The sequence below is a fragment of the Oreochromis niloticus genome, linkage group LG3 (assembly GCF_001858045.2).
Source record: "Oreochromis niloticus isolate F11D_XX linkage group LG3, O_niloticus_UMD_NMBU, whole genome shotgun sequence".
Lineage (NCBI taxonomy): Eukaryota > Metazoa > Chordata > Actinopteri > Cichliformes > Cichlidae > Oreochromis > Oreochromis niloticus.
In genome coordinates this window covers 43,575,817-43,594,850 of record NC_031967.2, presented here as the reverse complement: position 1 = coordinate 43,594,850, position 19,034 = coordinate 43,575,817, and the positions used below count along the sequence as shown (strand labels likewise).

The 19,034-nt window shown below is 38.8% G+C and overlaps 1 long non-coding RNA gene across 1 annotated transcript; it reads right to left on the bottom strand.

Moving 5' to 3' along the window:
- Window positions 1-10,982: 10,982 nt before the first annotated feature.
- Window positions 10,983-16,561, bottom strand: LOC109203682 (uncharacterized). The gene is made up of 3 exons (XR_002063439.2): window positions 16,254-16,561; window positions 16,000-16,155; window positions 10,983-11,408 (listed from the first exon to the last, which is right to left on the bottom strand). It is a non-coding gene; the product is annotated as an uncharacterized LOC109203682 (long non-coding RNA).
- Between the last annotated feature and the right edge of the window lie 2,473 nt (window positions 16,562-19,034).

Sequence of the window (19,034 nt, the reverse complement as noted above, 5' to 3'; positions counted from 1 at the left end):
ATGTCTTTCCTGTTTTACTTCAACTAACCATTATGAGTGTTTGGATTTATTTGTCTGCTTTAATCATTTAGTATTTTTCTGTAATGCTACATATACTACAATACAAAGAGATATTGTGAGCCTTCATTTCCACTTCCAGTAAAAGAGTGATTAAAGAGCTTTTTACAGCTGCCATGTGGTTTTGTGCCAGATATTAAAATGTAGTCATTGTGTATGTAGCTTAAGGGCGTTTTGTGTTTATGAACAAAAAAACAAAAACAAAACAAAACAAAACTACAATTGGTCTAATTATATGAGCTGTAGCATCCAGTGTTTTTAAGAAAGACAAAGATCGTCATGACTGTTTGTGCAGTATGCAAAAATTTTGAAACTGAATTTATTCAAAATTTCCCCAGTGATGTTCAGTATGATTTAGATTCAGTGTGATAATTCAAGTGCACGAGTGTTTCATACAAAATTATCACAAATTTTAAAGCATAATAAAACTAAATTCACAAACATTTATGTACCCATTGTCAACACAGTTAAAAGTGATGTGGTAAAGATACCACCAAAACTCTTGTGACATGTCTCAACTTCAGTTTTGAAGAGTGGTTTTAAAAACTCCAACTTCTTCAAAATGTTACCAAAGCTGTCAGATAACTGATGAAACCAAGATAGTTTATCTTCAAGTCACAGACCTACATGAGTTCCTACCCTATTTTTATGTTTTGTATATTAAAGAAGAAGAAAACACAACTTCAGTGACATGGTTTTGTTTAAATTCAGTGTTGCATTATACAGAGGCAAAAATACAAAAAAAGCAAGTAAAATAAATAAAATAAAAATGTGTCAATGTCCAAAAAACTTAACTGGACTTACACTGTAAAATGTAATTAGTTCACAGAACTCAAAAAAACTATGCAAACTCGTTGCCTCAAAAAAAAAACTGAGTAAAGTTTACTTAAGATGACTAAGTTAGGACAACTTATTCATTGCAAGTATGCAGTATTAAGAATAACTTGATATTTCTGACTGTACAATAGTAATTGTTTACCCACTGACAAACATTTCAAGTTCAACTAAATTAAAAAAAAAAACAATTTGTGGTAACCTGATTATGAGTAAAAAAAAATAACAAAACTTTTTGTAATGATGTTACAATCAGCCCAACTTTTATTTTCAAATGCAAAAAAGTATAACAGCCAACATACTGGACACTGTTCTGCTGAACAACAAACAATTATACTGTCACCGTTGTTATAATCTTACAGTGAAACAAAGTCTCAGATTTAATTATTCTGAAACTAAGTTTAGGCTTTCCACAACTTTGTTTTGTACTTACATTACTTACAAAATCAAAATAAAATGTATTTATTGTTTAGTCACAAGTGCAGTCTCTAGTTTAAACAACACATTTGTTTTGCATTCAAACACAGGAGTTTGGTATGTTGTAATATTTTAAGGATGGCTTGTTTCCAGTCCAGGCAGTACTGCCCGAATGACTGTCATGGATCGAGGTGATCCAAATATAAGTGCAGAAGAAAGTCTTTAACTTCCCTTAAGTACACTGAAAAAAAGGGATTGGCCAGCTCTTGGATTTATGTAAGCAACTTGCGTGTATTTAACACAATTGCCTCATGCTTTAAAGTTAAGTGTAACTATATAGTGTAGAAACTACATGATATGCAGAGAGGCTAGATTAAATTGTGCATATCATGTTCGAGTGAAGTAAGTCAATAACTTTCAGTCTCGTACGCTTTGGATCGTGGTTTCAGGAAGGCATCCATCTTAGTCAAATCGAGCAAATTGGGTGGTTGTTACATTAAAAAAGTCTAACTTGTAATTTAAACACAATAATATCATGTTTCTATAAACGTAATTAAATCATGAAGGATCTGTATGAAATCCAACAACTTGTTCTTGTTGAGATGACATGGTACAATCTAGTAAGAGTGGTTAGTTGCTGAACTCATGAAATTCACAAGATCGCACGAGATGTCAAACTGCAGGAAAATCACTGGAGTTATAAGAGGCAGACAATTACACACACACCACGTGTATGCTATTGCTATTTATTGTGGTTTAACCTGTCAAGGACAAAAACGTACAAAAAAATTCTGCATCAAGCCTTGAAATCATAGCTTTCCTGCTTTTGTTAAGTCTGGATTGGTGGCATGGTGGTTAGTGCTGTTGCTTCATAGTAAAAAGATCCTGGGTTCAAATCCACAGTCTGGCTAGTTTGCACTGGTTTCTCTCTGGGTATTCTGGTTTCTTCCCACAGTTAAAAGTCATGCAGTTGTCAGAGTTAGGTTAATTGGTGATTCTAAATTACCTGTCAATGTAAGTGCAAATGGTTGTTTGTGATAGACTTATGAGTTGTCCAGGGTGTACCCTGCCTATCACTTCAGGGTTATTTCCCAGCCCCCCCTGCAACCAGGATAAAGATAGGAGGATGGTAGTTGTTGTACATCCATTCAATTTTTATGGTAACCAGGATCTAGACTTTGTTGAACATTATATAATATGAAGAGAACATGTAGTATTTAAGTGACCAAATAGTATTGGGGTAAAAGTTATTGAATAGTGTTGAAATAAAATGACAAAATTGTGAAGGATTAAAATATTCCAAGAGCTCAACTTACTTCATCTAAACATGTTTCAATCGCGTTTTATGAACACAAAATGCACAGGTTTATTGAATATGAAAAAGTTGTGTTGATTGAACTCAATTGTTTAAGTTTCTGCCAAAGCAAATCAAATCAAATCAAATCACCTTTATTGTCACATCACATGTGCAGGTACACTGGTACAGTACATGCGAGTGAAATTCTTGTGTGCAAGCTTCACAAGCAACAGAGTTGTGCAAAATACAATAACGTGCAACAAGCAAAATATAAAAATGGTTAATCTAAAAAGTAATAAATATATGTACCATATATAAAGGTATATACATTACTGAATGTGTGTACTAAATATGTTTTTCTACGTGTGTGTGTGTGTGTGTGTGTGTGTGAGTGTGTATATACATGTTTTACAAATGAAATAGAGTAAACAATAAAATAAGATATATAAAATATAAAATATACAGAGGTAGGTATGTGCAAAACAGTGGCATTAATGTACAGTATGGAGTGCATAATGTTGAAGTTCCAGTAGTGAGGGTGAGGTGTCTATGACGTGTTCACCAGTCTGATGGCCTGGTGGAAAAAGCTGTCTCTCAGTCTGCTGGTACGGGACCGGATGCTGCAGAACCTCCTTCCTGATGGAAGTAGTCTGAAGAGTTTATGGCTGGGGTGACTGGAGTCCTTGATGATCCTCCCCGCTTTCCTCAGGCACCGCTTCCTGTAGATGTCTTGGAGGGAGGGAAGCTCACCTCCAATTATCCGTTCAGCACACCGCACTACTCTCTGGAGAGCTTTGCGGTTGTAAGCGGTGGTGTTGCCATACCAGGTGGTGATGCATCCAGTGAGGATGCTCTCAATGGCACAGCAAAACATTTGTGTGCAACCGATGTCCACTATTGAATCAAGTAAATCCAACATGGCCTTTTTTTCAGTGTACAGTGGCAGTGGATGTGGGTTGGAGATGCAATGAGCTTGAACCTGCAGGCGACCATCTTCACTGACCAACCATCTGTGACGGAGGACTCATCTCTCCTGGTGTCCTGCAAGCAAACAATCAGATTTTTTGGAACACGAACTTACTTACTTTCTTAAAACATTTTTTTCTGCATTTACTATAGAACGGACCCCAATTTAGACGATCTCAGGCTCTCTCCCCACCGGAGAGGTGACATTCAATGCCCCACTTGTCAGTCTGGATAGCCCTGACCACCACCCCACACACAATAATGTCATGTATATTTTTAAAAAGAGCACTATATACTTCACTATATACAGTGTAGACCCTCTAAACTAAGTTTGTGGGATATGATCTTTGAATAAATGCGGACCTGTTGTTGTTTGTTTACTTACACAGCATGTCTTGTAGAATTACAAGACATGCTGGAATTTTTTGTGTTCTCGGCTTGATGTGTACTTTGAATTGGAACAGTACTTGGTCTCTGACGTATCACAGGTCCACGAGACCACAAGTACACACAAGACCGCATACACAGGCTCCGACAAATGCGTCCTCCTTTTCCCCAGAAGGAAACTTAGGTTTATATTACTCTTATTTCTCTTTCTTGGTCACAAAATAAACTTTTAAGATATTTTCAGGCGAGAACCCAGATAGCAAGGAAACACTGAAACAACGTTGAGTCAATATCAGGCGATGTCATTGAATCAACGTTGAAGTGTGACGTTGACCTAACGTCACTCTTGCACCCTTATTTAATGTTGAAACAACGTCAGGTTTTGATGTTGAGTCAATGTTGAAACCTGGCATTGATTCGACGTTATATTTTCTAACACTGTTGACATTGAAACAATGTCAGATTCTGATATTGAAACACTGTTGAGCTATGGTGTTGATTTTCCACCTCTTTCGCAGTTGCTTTTTATCAAAACAGTTAAATCATGACTGGAAATATATCTTTCTTCATAGGTATTTTAACCAATGCTAAACTACTGCATGTTTCCATAGATACTTAAACCACCTAAACACATAATTGTACTTATTCCTCAAATTGGACACCCTTTATTAAAATCAAATGTTTCACAATATATCATGTCAATATTAATATCCTAAAATCAGAAAGCATTGCATGTGATGTAACAGAGAGAAAAAAACTAAACAAAAAAAGGGCAATAGACATGTTTCGTTTGCCAAATACTTTATTAAAAGACAGTTTCCTATTTAAATTTATATGTTTCACATAAGTTTTTAGTTTTTACTCCGGGATGGGGATGGATGATGTGCGTCCTGCGCCACCCATACGATCTGGGGCGTATCGGAGCCATTTCTGGACTGCTTGTGCAAAGACAAACTTGGACATAGAGTTCGCCCCTAACTGCTGTGTCAGGCCATCTAGGACAAAAATACACACACACACACAAAGAAAAAAAGTGAATTAGAGCACATGAATAAGCTATTGTTAACTGTCTTCAGCGGGGAGAAAGTATGTAAACTCCCAGGCTGATAAACATGAAAGTCGCCAGGCGTAAATCTGCAAACTGCCACATTTGATTCCCAAAGAGCTATGAGTGGAAAAAGTGATAAGTCTTAGCATGGTGTGTCGTGTATCCTTTAAAACAAAATAAACATGGGGTCGTCGGGCTGTACAAACTACAACCCGAGGACTAAATAAGCTGAAGACCAAAGACTCCATCTCCAGATTAACTGGACATGAAAGTCTTGTTATTAAAAAAGACAAAGTAATATAGCAAAAACCGGACATAGGAAATGTGAAATGCACCCAGCAGATCAATCGATCCCTTTATTGTTCACTTTAGGCTCATAAAACTACAATAAACGGTAAAACTTACCAAATATGCATCTGCACAGCGCTGTATCTTTAAATACCCTTTTTTGCTTTGTCTGGTCCTTGGTTTTTTCCCTGCCCAGTTTAGTACCGAGGCCAGCTCGTTTGTAATGGCATAAGCCATTACACGGCGGACTCGCACCTCCAGTGTGGTCCCTCCAATCAAGGCAAAGCGTCTCACCTATAGACACATTTTAAGAGATGGAATTAGCATGTCTCATGTCTTAAATGTTTATGCAAGTGCTTGTGTGTGTAATCAACATGCCGTCGTTATGCATTTAAATCACATCTGACAGCTATTACACTTTATAGTTACAAAGTGTACATAACCTTTATATACTTACCATTGCCTTATTTGCCTCTTGTGATTGAAGAGCTGCCTCTGCATTATTTAGCTCTTCAATGTTGTGCAAGGGCCAATCCAGAGGCAGTACCCCAGCATCTACCGATTCATTGCAGCCGGTGTTGCGGATGGCTCTGACCTCCTCACGGAGTTCGTTAACTGCTCTGGTCAGGTCTGACAGCATAGTTAACATCTTTTGTGAGGTCGCATCTGTTTCAAAGAACAATTCTAGAAAGATTAATGGCTTAAGCAGTGAGAGGCGAAAAACTAATATATCCATAAGTGATGGTGTAACATTCTGCATTCAAGTATAAGCTGTTCTAACTGCTAAAAGTGTTTACTGGTTTTTGCCTGTCACATATATTTGATATTTGTATATGTAGCTGCCATCACCAGTGTTTGAATTGTGTGTGAATGGGTGGATGACTGAATGTGTAAAGCGCTTTGGGGTCCTTAGGGACTAGTTAAAGCGCTCTACAAATATAGGCCATTTACCATTTAAAAATCTGAAATTCCAAGATTTTCAAACTTGCCTTGTAATAGTGGCCTCACAGACTCTCTGGAATCTACAGAAAAACAAATCACAAGATGACATTCAGGAGTATAAACTGGTGTTTTGAAGATAAGAGTACAATGACATTGTGATTCAGCTTTAAAATAATTTTAAAAGCATACCATCTATATCTCCAAAAGTTGAATCTGTTCATCTGGACCAAGGTTATTATCGTTAACGAAAACTAACGAAATAACGAAAACTAGAAGTGAAAAAACATTTTCGTTAACGGAAATAAAAATGAAAACAAAAAAAGGTAAACTAACTAAAACTGTAATGAGTGTTCACAAAACTAACTAAAATTAACTGAATTTATAGCAAAAATGTGTTGAGTTTTCGTTGATGTGTGCGTGTCATACAATAGTCAAGGGTAAAAAAGAAGTTTAGTTTCCAGGGTTTTTTTTCTTGCTGTGTCTCATTATGCCAGCAGGTGGCAAGTACGTTAGTCGAGTCGTCTGTGTTGGTGCTCCGTCCACGCGCAGAATCATGTCAGGAAAAGTCTGGAGAAAGCGCCAGAGTCCAATTTGGGATTACTTTGAATATGACTGTTTTGGATAAAGCAAGTGTCTTGTAGTGGAACGAGACAAATTATGAGGGACATTTCTAAAGGGAAAAAAATCCCACAAACCTTAAAGTGCACTTGAAAAGCTCACACAAGAAGGCTAATCTAGCTTACCTGGAGAAGGTAAGGGAGCACACTCAACCCTCATCCCCAGAAACAGAAGCTAACCCCAGGCAAGGCAGCGTGATGCATCCCGAGACAACAGGACTGGGATATCTACATAACTGTGTGAGTCAATTGCCTTAATACCCGGTGCTGCAAGAGTTAATAGTCTCATTGGGGCCAAGATATACATTTTATAGTTGCCTGGTATCAATGGTTGTTCATCTGCCTTTATTTATTTATTTAAAGAACCCATAGGTGGCAACGTGAGTTGTCTGTCTCTGCGTGTTAGCCCTGCGACAAACAGGCGACCTGTCCAGGGTGCAGGGTATGGTAGCTGGAATAGCAACATACCCAAGGATAAGCAGAAGAGAATGACTGATATGATGAAACTGGGATTTTGTTACACTTTATTGCAAACACAACTAAAACTATAACTGAAACTAATCAAAACTAAACTGAAACTAAGGATTTTCAAAAAAATAAAAACTAAACTAAACTAGCAAACAATTGGTAAAAACTAATTAAAACTAATATAAAATTGAAAATCTGAAGTCAAAACGAAATAAAAATAAAAACTAATGAAAATTGCAAAACTATTAAAACCCTGATCTGGACGTAGCGTTTTGTGGGAAAAACGTTTCGTCACTCATCCAAGTGACTTCTTCAGTCTCAGCTGACTGCAGGTTTCCCCAAACCTTATAACCAGTACATTTGCATAATGACTGAAACCAGCCCACTGAAGGAACAATGGGCTGTGAGGTCAGTTCCTTAATCATAATTATGCAAATTCCCATGACCATTGATCAACAATCACTGACCAAAACCCACTGATCAAAGAACACTGATCAATGGCCATTCACAGAGAGTTGGGGAATGGCTGCAATCACAGCATTGTAAGATGGCGAAAGATGTACCCTTAGGCCCCCTCCTCGATTCAGAGATGGTCTTTCCCTTTTCATGTAAATGGCCTCCTTGACTCCGCGCTCAAACCAGCGTTCTTCCCTGTCCAGGATGTGTACATCCTCATCGTTGAAAGAGTGTCCACTGGCCTGTAGGTGTAAATAAACTATCTATATCTATAAATACCATCTATAGGGAAGGCCTCGACATCAGACTCTGCATGCTGGGGAGATCGCAGAGTTGTGTCGTTTTGTGTGTTCTGCCAGAGTGGTGAAAGGTGTATTTAGGAATACAGACAACTTGGCAAAAGAGTTTCCGTGTGTCACACACAGATATGTACAAAGACACTAGACAGTATTTTATTACCTGGTATTTTCACTCGAGGTGCCTGGGGAAACCATTCTTTTGTGGGCTGCTCATCCTCTGAGTCACTATATGTGTACAGGGGATTCGGTCTAAAGAAAAAAAGTTGAAAACGGTCATAAGTAATTACAAATGTGCTTTTGGAATATTATTTCCTAAAGTTACAGTTTGATTTATACTAACACACACACAGGAAACGGAGATGTGCAAGAAGGTACAGTATACAATGAATTTTTGAAGTGCACAAGTGTACACGGCTTTGCAGTTTTAAAAAGTTTACAAACTTCCACTTTTTGGAATATATTATGTGGTGATATTGCAGTATGCAAGCATCACAGATATGTACAAAAGACAAGATCGTAAATTTTTAGCAATCAAGGATATGTTTGTGAATAAAAAAAGTTTTACTTGTGCTTTCTTTTATGACTGGTCTGAGTTTCAGCTTCGGACTGAAGGTCAGACGTATCACAGTGTTCACTTAGATATTTCTGAAGACTGCGTTCTGCTTCGTGAAATGTGTCTGGAAGTACAAACACAATGTATGGCCAGACAAAAATTAGGACACGAAAAACTTCTTATTGTTACATTTATACAACACCAATCCAGATGATACCCACCATGGCTTATTAGAAGTCGGACTGGTGCATAGGTGAGCCATATTGCACCAGGATGAACTCTCCTCTTTACTGCGGCGTGGATCCTGAATGTGTCTTGCGGAGGATATGGAGACCATGACAATTTCTCCCCATTTATTCATGAACTAGGGACTATTTCTGTACCACCAGTGCTGAACTGCACAATGCACCAGTCTTTCATTTTCATCTTTTTTTAATTTGGAGTCTTTTTTTGCCCTGTCTAGGATAAACAGGAAACAGATAATTACAATATATTTCATAGTCACTACAAAACTTGATCTATTGACTGAACTAAATAATAATTAATAGCACAGTGTGGCGTCAAAAAAGGCGCAGACCTTTGACGCTGCGTTTTCTCTGTTTTCCTCGTCCACACGTAAATGTGGTTTTCGAAAATATCCACCTTGGCAGGCGTCTTTAAAAATCTCAGTTTTCAGTTAGCGGAAACGCAGTTTACGTGTGGACAAAAGGTGCAAACGCAAGTTAAGTGAGTGTGCAACGTAAAGTTTGAATTGAGTGCGAATTGAATCATTAAAAGTAACAAAGTCATTGAACATGTTTATACAGTTAACTTTACGTTTATCAATCATATATCACAGATTTACCATTTTTTGTAGTACTATGCTAAAAAGCAACTACAGACCGAAAGTCTGGGTCAAGCGCCGAGGCGACGGCAAGAACAAAGGAACCCTCGAAGCGTTAAAGCTAGCTTTGTAAGGGAATATAACGGCAAAATATGAAACGAAAATGTTTTCTTTGTTGATATACTTTGTTCGCAGTGCAATTTATTTGTTGCCGGGTTGTAAGATGAAAGTAGACACAATTTCTGGCTCCCACATTTTGTCCGAAACTGTACTTTACGACTTTTTTTTTTTTTACTGTTATTCATATGCTACCGTGGAAATAACGAATAGAACAAAATTCATTCATTCTTACCTTATACTAATTGTGGTGCAGGCCAGTGCAGTGCATGAACTGTTGCAATCTCCAGTCAATTCCGCTGAGAGTAAATCAAATGTCCCGCTCTACTGTACAAGACAATGGCTACCTGGAGGGATGTACCAATGTGAGAGGGGTGCTGTGGAATAGTCCAAGTGATCGCTGCTTTAATTTCCCGGTCAACTATACACAAATTGCACATCGACATGATTTTTTAAAGCTGGTGAACTAGACCAGAAATCATTGATAACAAAAGATCAATAAATCCACTTTCTCCGGTACTTTATACCCGCTCAGTTGCAATGCAATTTAACGCTCAACTACAAATCGATGGCTTTTTGATGGTGGCCGGCGCCGAATGATGGTCAACTATAAATAGACGTTTTCTCGAAGTTGTTGTTGTCGCCTGGTCGACTACAAATAGATCAAATATCAATGACAAAAAAACAACGTTAAATCAACATCATTACAACGTCCGTATAGTAAGACCGTCGGTTTACCACAGTATTTCAACGTTGTTACAACATTGGCATTTCAACCCCGACCATATACGACGGATAGGATGAAAAATCAACATCAATTCAATGTCGCCTTGCTATCTGGGAATGTAGCTGTGTAAAGTTCAAATATCTGCTAAGTTTATTAAGATACCACATATATGGAAAACTGCTCCGACGTTTTCGGAGACCTTCTGTTCCGCTCTTAATTTTACTGCAATATAGGCGCTCTTTGTAGTGAGCTAATTTTATTTTGAAATTCGTTTTATTTTGAAAACCAGTTTCGGGAAGTGACGGGAAGTCAGCCATGTTTGTTTAGTTCCTAGCGGATCACATGTGGGGAAATTTGATCCAGCAACATCTGCCTTTTGTTTGTGCCATCGACACCACCGTCTGTAAGTTTTCATTTGTACTGAATTGTAGGATTGTATTTTATGTATATTTTGTGGAAATATTTGCTGTAGATGAATACTTTAGTAGTTGTGTGCTAACGCTAATGGATGTGTATTGGAATCTAATTTTGTTGTGCTAATGATGCTAAGTTAATTTTAGCTATGTTATTTGTATTTCAGTTTTACTCCATGAGGAAATACTTACTAATTAAAAGGAGTTGGACGCTACATCCTGACTTTGCGCGTTATTTCAAGTGGAGTTAGGCTACTGCTGAATTGTGTAGCATACACACACAAGGAGAGCAGGATACCTTCGTTACCCACCAGTGCGACAGCTGACCGGGAGGTAAAGGCTCACTAGATCCAGCGAGAACAGCGAACTCCTGGAGCATCGTTTTTTAATTCAAAAAATCAACAGAAGATTTCACAGACAGATTTTTATATAGGGTTTTTAAAGCTGTGGGGTTATTTTTTAAGTAACATGAGTCCAGAAGCAGCAGCAACACCAGGCTAACACTAGCTAGCTAGCAAGTTCATAAACCTGGTGCTAACCTAAGGGAAGCCACAAAGTCAGTAAACATGTACTCACCAAATCGGCGTATCAGGTAAAGATCCACAGCAACGACAAGAATAATCTCTTGAGCTGAAGATTCTCCAGGTTTGCTCAGCGTATTCCAGAAAAAATGCTGGCACCATGAACATGCGGACTGATCTGTGAGAGGGAGGAGGAATGTAGTGACGTGGCATTTTCAAACCACATTGTTTTATCCTTCTGCACTGAGAAGCAAAATTTCCAGCTTACTTAGTTTTTCTGAGTTAAGACAATGCAAATAAATTGAGCTGATCAGCTTTTTTGAATAAAAAGTACTGGTAACTTACTTAAACTGAGTTCTAATAACAAACTGATAAAAATTGAGTTCAGTCTACTTAATGTTTTTAATTAAACACAATATTAGATTTTACAGTGTAACTGAATATGTATTTTCCTATTTTGGAGTGTTGTTTGAAATGGATTGTTCAAATCCTACATAGAACAAGTGCAGAAACTAGAGATGGCACAATACCACTTTCTTATGTCCGATACCGATATCATAAATTTGGATATCTGCCGATACCGATATGAATCCGATATAGTGAGTTTTTTAATCAATAAAACTGTTTTTTTTAATATCTTGCTGCATTTTGTATAAGTTCATACTCAAGTTTAAATAAACAACAACACGAAAGCTATTCTGTTATACCTGTATGTAAAAAATACACTGCACCCAAAATATTTCATAGTTCAGCAACACTGATCAATCTAATAAACTTAAACCTACTCCATCCTCCCTACTCTGGTATTTTAAAGAGTACTTAGCAGAAATATTAAGCAACCTAACTAATAGGGTTGCAAACTCCCAGCAAAAAAAAAATAGGGAACCACCCACCCTCCGCCTCATGATGCTTAATCGACGTAATCAACTTCAATTTGATGCAGTGTGAAAAACAATGCACAGAAATAAATTATTTTTCAAGAATAATTAAATAGATTCAACATCTTTCTTCAACAGAATTGCAGACTGCACAGATGGTATCTTCCCAAAGGAAAAAGTACTATAGCTTACTAGGGTATATTAGACTTAACAGTTACTATATACAGTAATGGACTTCTATACATTTTACATCAGATTAAAACTTTGGGTGTAAGATTCAGATAATTATTTATTAAAAGCTAGACATTTTAAATGAGAATTAGAAAGAAAAGTATGTCTTTGTGCCCCCCTTTTCCCTGTTAATGCCCTATTGGCCCCCCTGGCTAAACTTTGCTAGATCCGCCCCTGCACAGTTACCAGCCGTCAGCTACGTAGAAAAGGATCCTGGTCTAGAAAGTAATATTAAATAAATTCTAACGACAGCTTATCAAGGTTAAACGTGCTGCTGTTGTTCAGCCGCTGGTTTCCTCTTTCTGGTGCAAATTGGGCCAAAAACAAAGAAGAGAGATGGACTTGCGACAGAAAAGCCGATCAGCTGATCATTAATAAGTTTCACGATTGAAGTAGCAGCAGGAAGGTGAGGGAGAGAGATGCAGTCGCTCCATGTATCGGTTGTTAAGCTTAATGTGGGTACGCTTTACAAACATTCAGAGATGAACTTACACACTTGCTTTACTTCTCTCTGGGATCACTCCCTCTGAGATGAAATGCTGGTTTGGTAGCGAGGCTACAATTACACACAGCTGCTCAATCACATGAGCATACTGCTCCGACGTGCTACGGTTATGAGGCGAGTTACGCCGTGTCGCAAGTTTTCTGAGGTGCTTTTTTGATATTTAATGGATCAGATTACATTTTTTATTTCTCTCCAATATCCGATCCAGTAATTTACGTCAGTATCGGACCGATACCGATACGTAATATCGGATTGGTCCATCTCTAGCAGAAACCAAGAATTCATTTAAATGAGTTCATACATTGTGTTACAAACAAGTATTACTGATTTTCCCGGAGGAACCCACCCAAGGGATTAATAATGTTTTATCTAATCTAATCTTTTATCGAAATGTTAATTCTGAACTACACTTCTCAGCCTATTTTAGCTCTCTGTCTCACAGACAAAGAGGAAGGACTAAAACTATCAAAAGAAAAGAAGAATTGTGCATGAAAACATACTAAATGAGGAAATGCATTTGCACTGTGAAATAAATGAGAAGATGCACAAAGTTATACAAGACTTCTAGGTAGACTTCTTTCTTTTTTTTCAACTAATGATTAAAAATAGAATTTGAGCAAAAGAAGAACTGTATTCTGAATTGTTTAATTATTTTAAACCTCTGAGGTTGTCATTTGTATTAAACTAAAGAAAGAAATTTTGTTTTTTTTAAGGGGTCCTTTCTGCCCTTTTCAAAAATACAGTGTTAGGGTAGGGTTGTCATCAGAGGGTTAAGAAAAAATATACCAGGATTGTAGCAGTTTACTATGCTTTACAATTTACTTTGAAAATTTGCATTGCACATGCTTATTAGCTAATATATTTAGTAATTCCAATCTAATTTGTTCCCAGAGTTAAAAAAAAAAAAAATATGCAAAACTCTTGCATTAGAAAAACTATGTACAATTTACTTAAGATGACAAAGTTAGGGCAAGTTAGTCATTATAAGTACATTGTACATGGAATAACTTGATTTTTCTGACTGAGCAATAACTAAATGATACAGTTCCACTGACATAAACATTTTAATTTCAGCTACATGAAAATACATTTTGTGGTAACTTACCATTTTTAATATTGCTTCTTACAAATTTAATGGAACTTAAATACTAAATTATTTTTTGTCATCCTTAAATTTATACTAGTACAACACTTCTTAATTTATAAATATAAATAATGTGGCTGGTGTTGTTTAATAATATTTTAAATAATGTGAAAAGTTTATATTAGCTTGTTACAGAATTTAAAACTTCAGTAGCCTTACAATAAGCTGATAATGCGCAGTATCTAAGCTATTCCTAGGACTGCGCTCTTCTGGACAGAAATCTCAGATGTTGTTTGATCTGCTGGAGCCACTCGCCTAGCTTGGGAGTCACAGCACCTAGTACTCCGATTACCACTGGGACCACTGTTACCTTCACCCTCCACATCTTCTCGAGCTCTTCTCTGAGCCCTTGGTATTTCTCAAACGTCTTGTGTTTGTTCTTCCTGATGTTGCTGTCAACCGCTACATCTATACATCTATCACTACAGCTGTCTTCTTCTGCTTGTCTTCCACCACTATGTCCGGTTGGTTAGCCACCACCATTTTGTGCGTCTATATCTGGAAGTCCCACAGGATCTTAGCTTGGTTATTCTCCACCACCCTTGGGGGGCGTCTCCCATTTTGACCTCAGGACTTCCAGGCCATATTCTGCACAGATGTTTCTGTATACTATGCTGGCAACTTCTTCCATGTATGCCCTGCCTGCTAGTAGGTTGCATCCTGCTGTTATGTGCTGCATTGTCTCAGGGACATCTTTACACAGCCTGCACCTGAAGTCTTGCCTGGTGTGATTGACCCCAGCCTCTATGGCTCTTATGCTCAGAGCTTGTTCCTGTGCTGCCATGATTAGTGCCTCTGTGCTGTCTTTCAGTCCAGCTTTGTCCAGCCACAGGTAGGATTTCTGGATATCAGATCAATATTAGCCACCTCCTATCTGCCGGTGGTACATACCGTGCGGGGGCCTGACCTTCCATGATGGTTCCTCCTCTTCCCCCTCTTTCTTGGGTTTCTGCTGCCCTAGGTTATTCACTGAACACGCGGTCAGTTGGGTCCATCTTCTTGATGTATTTGTGGATGTTCGTTGTCTCATCCTGGACTGTGGTGCTGACACTCACCAGTCCCTGGCCTCCTTCCTTCCACTTAGCATACAGCCTCAGGGTGATGGATTTGGCCTTTGGCCAGCCTATTATCCCAGCAAGCTACCTGACCACGGGCAGGGCGGAGGTGTTGATAGCCCAGATCTTGTTCTTACCATTCAGCGGACTCCTCAGGACTTGCCTGACTCTCTGCAGGTACTTGGTGGATGTAGCTTTCCTAGCGGCCTCTCATGGTTCCCATTTGCCTGTGGTATCCCAGGTACTTGTAGCTGTCCTCTATGTCTGCAATGTTGCCTTCTGGTAGTTCAATCCCCTCAGTTCTTACTACCTTTCCTCTCTTCGTTATCATCCAACTACATTTCTCCAGTCCGAACGACATTCCGATGTCATCGCTGTATATCCTGGTGGTGTGGATCAGTGAATCAATGTCTCGTTAACTCTTGCCATGCAGCTTGACGTTATCCATGTACAGGAGGTGGCTGACAATTGCTCCAGTCCATAGTCAGTATCCATAGCCAGGCTTGTTAATGATCTCACTGAGGGGGTTCAGGTCTATGCAGAACAGCAGTGGGGACAGAGCATCCCCTTGGTAGATCCCGCACTTGATGGTAATTGTGCTATGGGCTTGAAGTAGGCCTCCAGTGTTGCACTCCACATCCCCATTGAGATCCTGATGAAGACTCTTGGGGTCCTGTTGATCTTGTATAGGTCTAGGCATTCCAGGATCCATGTGTGGCATTGAGTCATAGACCTTGTTGAAATCAATCCAGGTGTCACCCTTTTTTATTGAGTAGTCAGAATAATCAAATACACAGTAATCTGTCATCTAAAGTCAAATGAAAAATAAACATCTGGAATCTGCTTGTTAGAAAGCCCACTGTTTTCACTTTGTTTGTTTGGTTGAAGTGTCGTGATTCATTTATTGATAGTGTTTTCGCTGTGCAATTTGATATGTCCTACGTCATTGAACTCACCATGTCTATGCTGACGCTCCTTGAATGCACCACCTTGTACCATGCGGTGGCTGCTAGTTTGCCTTCTCTGCCGCTGATATCCAGTATTTCCCCTTTGTCCTTTCACCAGCAACCTGTGTTCTCTTGGTTTATTGCTGTGTGTGAATGCCAGAAGGTCTGACCCAAGAATACAGAAAAAGTAGCAACATAAAGTGTCCTGAGATCTCAGTAAAATGTTAATCCTTTAAAAAAAATTGCAAATCGTTGTATCCTACCACCCTCCAAGGAAACAGGTGACCTTCAGATTGAGAGCGTCCTCTGCAAACATCTCCAGTGGCATCCAGTCTTTAGATGGCACCGCTCGGTCCTTAGCAGGAGATTTCTAACACATAAAAAAACAGCCTGCACAAAATTTGGAGAGCAATCACTTCACTTGTAAAATAAAACATGTATCTCTACCAACAAATCATCCCTAATCTCATTTGTATATAATTAAATAAAAATAAAGTCATATGTCCTAAAGTATTATCTTCTGTCTTTACATATCATACATCTAACAGATCTTATTGACCAATAACAATATATCAAGAACAAAAATACATTTCAGTGCAAATCAAATGAACCATGAAAACTGTCTCACGTGGTGTGTTAGCTAAAACCTCACATGCAAGCACATTAGCCCAGGGAGCACATGTGGGTACGCTAGCATACTTTTTACAGGGCTAACACAGCTAAGCAATAGTTAACAGCATTTACAATCACATTTCTGACAAACATCGTATCCTGACTGGTTTATAAAACAGAAACCGGACTGTGAATCACAATTCAATTTGCATAATTCGAGACTCACCAGGATATTCTTCACAGAATATATAATTTCCGTGGCTGAACACATAACAGGACTGAACTTCCACAACAGCTTTTGTAGGGCTGTGCGATATGACCAAAATCTCATATCCCGATATTAAGACATCTATCGTCCGATAACGATATAAATCACGAAAATGTAACATTTTCTGTAAATTCTGTGAATGTCGGGCAGCTCGACTTGCATGAAGTGTTTCCAGCTGGGCGTCGCGTACCTGGAGTCGAGTGTTTTAACTGATGCATGAAACGATACATTTTTAGACATAGGTTGTAACACCCGCCGTTTTCTTTGTGAGTATTTATTACACAGCGTGCTGCGGGGAAAAGCCTGTTCTAACGTTTGAGTCTAAGGTTTATTTTTTAGCACCTGACGGCTCTTTTTTGCTTCTCATCCGTAAATACTCTGCATCTTTCACGTGATTCAGTTTATTTTGAAAAGTCTCAACAGGATCTTGAGCTTTATTGTGAAAGGTTTATGTGGAAAATAAACAAGCGGACACGAGGTGGTTTTACCGTCGTTGTTGCTAACGACAACGCATACAAACAAGCGCTTGTCCGTCTGTAGTGTGGTTGTATTAAACATAAGAGAAAGAGAGAACTTTAGGAAATTAATATAGCCACTACAGTGACCATCAAAATAATGAAAAAATATTGCCGTAAACAGTTTATTTTGCGACACCACGAAACAAATGATAGCGTAAAATGAAACGATAGACGTTTTTCTATCGTCATCCGATATATATCGTTATATCGAACAGCCCTAAGCTTTTGCGCTTCTAGCTCCGTGCAGGCGGATGCAGTGAAAGAAAGTTACCACGCCCTTCAGGACTTCAGGACTGACACCTTGTGCGTGTACGAGCACGCGCTCATGCACGTTCATGCACGCGTGTTCACTCATCCGAAAAAGTTACGCTTCCGACCTCCGGCCGCACCACGCACGCTTTGTCTCCTAGTGGGGGCATGTTTTAATTAGGTTTATCTGTTTTATAAAGTGCAATGCCTTTGATGTACATTGTCACATTGTAAACAACAGTGCTTTGATGCCTGTTTCAGACTTTATGACACCCTGTATCTCGAGAAATGGGGAAGATGAAGTGTTTTTGTCTGTCTTTCAGGATGGGGGAAGAGGGATAGAGGTGATAAGGGATTGTGAACTCTTTCCTTGGGATTAAGCCTGACACCTACGGACATGTTCGTTAGTTTGTGTATTTCACCGTCTAAATTTCAAATTGTTTAGACCAATGGTTCTCAAACTTTTCACAACGAGTACCACCTCATAAAATATAGGACTCTTGAAGTACCACCCTTATGACTGACATTAAAGTACAGTAGTATAGGCCTATTTAACACCATATACAGTTGGTGTTAAACGAGACAATTTTATTTCTTATATCAGGGGTCGGCAACCTGCGGCTCTTTAGTCCTTAAAGTGCGGCTCCACCTGGTTTGGGCAAATAAATTAGAAGTATTTAGCTGAAGTGTATTTTATTTATGTTAGTTCTTTTTAACTCATAGTTCTAAATTGGAAGATTATTGTGATAATGAAATATAAAAATAAAATTATATTCTATTATTTTTTCATCGCTCAAAATAAGAGTCACACTCGCGGAAGCCGGTGTACCCGCTGACACGCCGTGCATTTATCGAGACTTTCAACCCCAGGTAGGCCAATTATGGATCTTCGGATCCACATTATGTCAGCAGCTGTTCTCCACCGTGAACTATGTTAAAGACAAACACCGTTCACGCCTGACAGATGACAGCTTACAGTCCTGCGTAAACTGACTTCGTATAGCCCCGATTTGCGGACTCTGTGCGCAGAGGTTCAGGAGCAGAAGTCCCATTGTAAACAAATCACGGCAGACCCGATGATGTTTCCATGAACATGTTTTTGAGCATCTCTTTATTGAGCACTTTTCACACACGGTTGCTGTACGCATACAGCCGGCTGTAGCTTTTCAGCTCACAGCCCGACATACACCAACCACCAACAACACAACAGCACAGCAGTGAGGTGTAATTGCGGGTGTCGCTCAGGTGCATCCGCCTCCCCTGCAGCGGCGCCGCAAACCACGCCCCGCCGCACGCATTAACCAGGTAAAATACATATTTAGGCAGAATTTTGCAAATATCTATTTTTCATTTTTCAGCAGCATAGTGCTTTTTTCCAATTATTTTTTAAGAGTCAG